The sequence below is a fragment of the Schistocerca serialis genome, chromosome 2, assembly GCF_023864345.2.
Source record: "Schistocerca serialis cubense isolate TAMUIC-IGC-003099 chromosome 2, iqSchSeri2.2, whole genome shotgun sequence".
Taxonomy (NCBI): Eukaryota; Metazoa; Arthropoda; class Insecta; order Orthoptera; family Acrididae; genus Schistocerca; species Schistocerca serialis.
In genome coordinates, this window is record NC_064639.1 from 139,004,780 (window position 1) to 139,009,762 (window position 4,983).

General features: G+C 48.5%; 1 non-coding gene across 1 annotated transcript; it reads left to right on the top strand.

Moving 5' to 3' along the window:
* Positions 1-2,247: 2,247 nt before the first annotated feature.
* Positions 2,248-2,322, top strand: Trnaw-cca (transfer RNA tryptophan (anticodon CCA)). The gene has a single exon. It is a non-coding gene; the product is annotated as a tRNA-Trp (tRNA).
* The last annotated feature ends 2,661 nt before the right edge of the window (positions 2,323-4,983 follow it).

Genomic DNA, 4,983 nt, shown 5'->3' on the forward strand with positions numbered 1-4,983 from the left:
TTTCACCGTGATACAAAAACTTTATTACTATAGTCAACCTCTTTGGCATACCAAATGTCAGGAACGAAGACAGTTTCACTGAAACGACTATTGGACACTGTCCGCCTCTCTACAGTAATACTGTAGACATTACTGGGCACGAACAGCATAAAGCTGTCGGCGCGTGGACAGTGCATTCGAACGGCAACGCCGAGCGTGCAGAGTTTCTGTCGTCACAGCATCGAAAAAACACGTTGAGGAGCCTTTCCTAACGCGCAGAGCAATATCTGGCGTGTCAGATATTCTGAGCTACTGTTTCAACGTCACAAAATGAGATGGAAGAACGCCACCTACGTCAAATGCCGCCATCTCTCGCCAGTACAGAGTCGCGAGACGCCATATTGTCTTTCAGCTGAAGCCCATATGCTTATACACTGATCCAGCCAGAAAATAATGACCTAATAGCCGGTATTTCCACATTTGACTCGGATAACAGCGGCGATGCGTCATGAAATGGAAGCAATGAGGCCTTGGTAGGTTGCTGGAGGGAGTTGGCACCACATATGCAATCACAAGTCACCTGATTGCCGTTAATTCTGAGGAGGGAGGCGATGAGCTCTGACGGTACGTTCAATCACAGTCCAGATGTGTTCGATCGGGCTCAGATCTGACAAGTTGGGGGTCCAGCACATCAACCTAAACTCGACACTGCGTTCCTTGTGTCAAGGCGCATTGTCGTGTTGAAAAATTCCACTGCGAGCAGGAAACGTGAACGTTATGAAGGAGTGTACGTCGTCTGCAACCAGTGTGTGATACTACTCGGCTCTCAAGGTGTCTTGCACGACCTCCACTGGACCCATGGGTGCCCAAGTGAATGTACCCCAGAGCTTCTCTGTCCTGCAGTACAGATGTCAAGGAGCTGTTCCCTTGGAAGACGACGGTTTCGGGCGCTCCCATTGGCATGATGAAGATGGTATCGGGATTCATCAGATCATGCACCACTCTGCCACTGTGCCGACGTCCAGTGCCGAAGAACCGATAGCCATGTGCCCATTTCAGTCGTACTTGCCTATGTCGTGGAGGGCTAACGTTAGAAGTGTTCGGTGCACTATGAGTTCAGACACACTTGTACTCTGCCCCTCATTAAAGTCTGATTTTAGTTCCACCATCTGATGTTAGTTCCACCACAGTTCGCCGCCTGTCCTGTTTTACCAGTCTGCCCCGCCTACGAGGTCCAACATCTGCAACGAAGGATGGCTGCCCAAAACCACGACATCTGGATGTGGTTTAACCTTGGTTTCGCCAGGTGTTGAAAACACTCACTACTGTACTCATCGAACACCTGACTGCCTTGCAGTTTCCGAAGCACTCGTCCCGAGCCTCTGGGCCCTCACCATCTGCTCTCGGTCAAACCCAGACATGAAACTTCCTGGCAGAATAAAACTGTGTGCCGGACCGAGACTCGAACTCGGGACCTTCGCCTTTCGCGGGCCAGTGCTCTACCAACTGAGCTACCCAAGCGCGACTCACGCCCCGTCCTCACAGCTTTAGCCGGCCAGGGTGGCCGAGCGGTTCTAGGCGCTACAGTCTGGAACCGCGGGACCGCTACTGTCGCAGGTTCGAATCCTGCCTCGGGCATGGATGTGTGTTATGTCCTTAGGAGGAGGAGGAGATTATTGTTTAACGTCCCGTCGACAACGAGGTCATTAGAGACGGAGCTCAAGCTCGGGTGAGGGAAGGATGGGGAAGGAAATCGGCCGTGCCCTTTCAAAGGAACCATCCCGGCAGTTGCCTGAAGCGATTTAGGGAAATCACGGAAAACCTAAATCAGGGTGGCCGGAGACGGGATTGAACCATCGTCCTCCAGAATGCGAGTCCAGTGTGCTAACCACTGCGCCACCTCGCTCGGTTATGTCCTCAGGTTAGGTGGGTTTAAGTAGTTCTAAGTACCAGGGGACTGATGACCTTAGAAGTTAAGTCCCATAGTGCTCAGAGCCTCACAGCTTTACTTCTGCCAGTATCTCGTCTCCTACCTTCCAAACTTTACAGAAGCTCTCATGCGAACCTCGTAGGAGCGCACACCCCGCTGCACAGTAAAAATTTTATTCTGGAAACATCCCCCAGGCTATGGCTAAGCCATGTCTCCGCAATATCTTTTCTTTCAGGAGGGCTACTTCTGCTGCGTTCGCAGGAGAGCTTCTGTAAAGTTTGGAAAGTAGGAGACGAGATACTGGCGGAAGTAAAGATGTGAAGATGGGGCGTGAGTTGTGCTTGGGTAGCTCAGTTGGTAGAGCACTTGCCCGCCAAAGGCAAAGGTCCCGAGTTCGAGTCTCGGTCCAGCACACAGTTTTAAGCTGCCAGGAAGTTTCATATCAGCGCACACTCCGCTGCAGAGTGAAAATTTCATTCTGCAAACCCAGACGGATGGCGCACCTTGCTGATTCTACACACGGATGGCGCGCTCACTGGTACTACATGCGCCTTACGTATGTCTTGCAGCCATTCCTTGCCAGGTGACGCTGCTATCGTCGGAACGGATTTATGTCAATAGGGGGTCAGTGGTCATAATGTTCTGGCTGATCATTTGTACCATTTCTAAGCAACAGGAAAGAGAGGATCTCTCACAAACACATCTCTAATTGTTACGCTTAGCTGTAATAAAATAACTGGATAGGTCATATTAACTGTTAAGTAATTATTGTAACTAGTATATGAAGAAAGTTTGGCGTTTCAAGGAAACAGCACATTGAGGATCCATCAAAAACGCATTGATCTTGGTACAGATTATTATTATGAAGTGTCAGTAAATAATATACATTCGAGTGAAGCTTTTAGGAGCTGGTAAGACGCCAAATACGGTCGTATATCGTTTGTGGTTGGTGTAGCGTAATGAGACGCAGAGTTGTAAAGTAACATTGTTGAGTTCCTTGTTCACATCTCACTGGGTCCAAATACTTTTATAATAACTTTCGCGTTTTCTAATAGGTTTAATAGAAGCATATTCTATAATACTCGAAATTAAGTGAATACAAGTGCGCTCTCTCTGAGGAGCGAGTTTGTTCGAGTGGCTTTACCTACAAGAGAAGTTCCACAACTCACGGTAAGACGTTTGGCACTTGCTTGTTTCAACTCCTGTGTGACAGTTGTAAAGATTCTGATGCTGAATAGGAACAGTGATCAGGTAATAATTACCGTAGGGTTTTGCTAAAAGGAGAGAATCATGAAATAATTTTTACTTTAAATGTCGAACAATTGGAAATTTGTATCGCATTATTTGCAATGGAACTTTTGTAAGACGATTTCATTATTGACTGGACGTTGTTCTTTCATTTTTGCCTAATAACATGTCCATGGATATCGAAATTTTTTTCACGTATACCACAGTCACAACAACATGACTAGCATATCGACAAGGGAGGATGTGTACGTTTTAATAGAGCTAACGTTAGTGAGGTGACTGCCACTTCAAGTCATAGCCGGATATGAGTAGCAAAAAAGTCCTAGCAGTGTTAGCACCGTGTCTTGCTATGGCTACCTCGGCCGACTCACCAAAGAGATAAACAACAACAACTGTAGGCACAACAGGCGGTAAAGACTCACCAGCTAGTCAGACAGGCCGGGAGATTTCGATACGTCCGACAGAGGGCGAACCATCGCGACCTGGAAACGAGTCTCGCTTTCGGCCACCACCCCTCTCGCACACGCTCGCGCAAACGCAAACACTACGCGCGGGCTTATTCAAACGAACACGCAGGCTGCTCCAGAGGACATTCGAGGGTTGGAACCCTGAGCCGTGGTGGGTTCTGTGAGGGCGCGCACGCGGTCCAACTGGCGCCACTTCTGCGCGTGTTCCATCGATTCTGGCCCCCATCATATGATCTTTGCTAGGTTATGTGGGACTGCGTGGTAGGGAGTTATGTGGGACTGCGTGGTAGGGAGTGGTGTGAGACATTGGGCTGGAGGGTGTGTCCGAGTAATCGACATCCTGGCGGCCGCTGCGAGTCGAAACAATTGACCGTTGGGCCATGGGGGCTCGTGTTTTGCTAACGGCAATTTTACCGGGCAAGGAGCGGCTCTCGTGAGCTATCTAATCACTCATCTTTTGCCACTATAAACAATACCACTTCTCGTACCATCCATCCCACTGCATGAGTGCCCCAAGGCTTAATCTTATCTCCTTTATCTCTTCTACACTGCTGATGTGTCAAAACCAGTCCACTTACTTCAGTATACCGATAACACCACTACCCACCACCCCCCCCCCCTTCCCCATACACCTCGCACTCCCTAAATCCCAACGATCCCTCCAAATGCAACTCAATCAGTTTACCTCCTGGTGTAACCAATGACTCCTGAAGATAAACCCATCCAGAGCCCAGGCAATAACTGTAGGAGAAACCACCCATGACTTCTACCTTACTATTTACAACCGTCCTATCCAGTTAACTAGCCCTTGTCTGTCAACTAATATGGACACCTCACTTACTAACCATCCAACAGAAAGCCCACAAAAGACTAAAAGTAGTAACAGGGGAGTTACATGCCTTCACTATTCTCCACACCTACAAACCCTCCTCTGCTATGTAAATATTACGTGGACCGCAATCCCACAAATGTTCTGTAAGTCCCTCCAAGTCCTCAAACATCACACGCCCCATCTCACTTCCTGCATCAGTTTATCATCCCCCATGTAGACCCTCTACCATCTCATCAACTTCCCAACTCCCCTCCTACATTTACATCTACATCTACATAGACACCCTGAAGCCACTGTACAGTGCATGTCGGAGGGTGCCCTTCACCGCTACTAGTCGTTACTCCCATTGAATACCTCCGCATCTCCTATACTATCGGAAAACTGCATTCCCATAACCTCATTGTCTCTCCTGTGTTCACCAACCATGATATCCTGCACTCCTTCGAAAAACACATCCCTCTGTCCCTACACCTGCACACACTCAGTATCCAATCCTAACAAAGCTTCAGCCAACACGATCTTCCAGA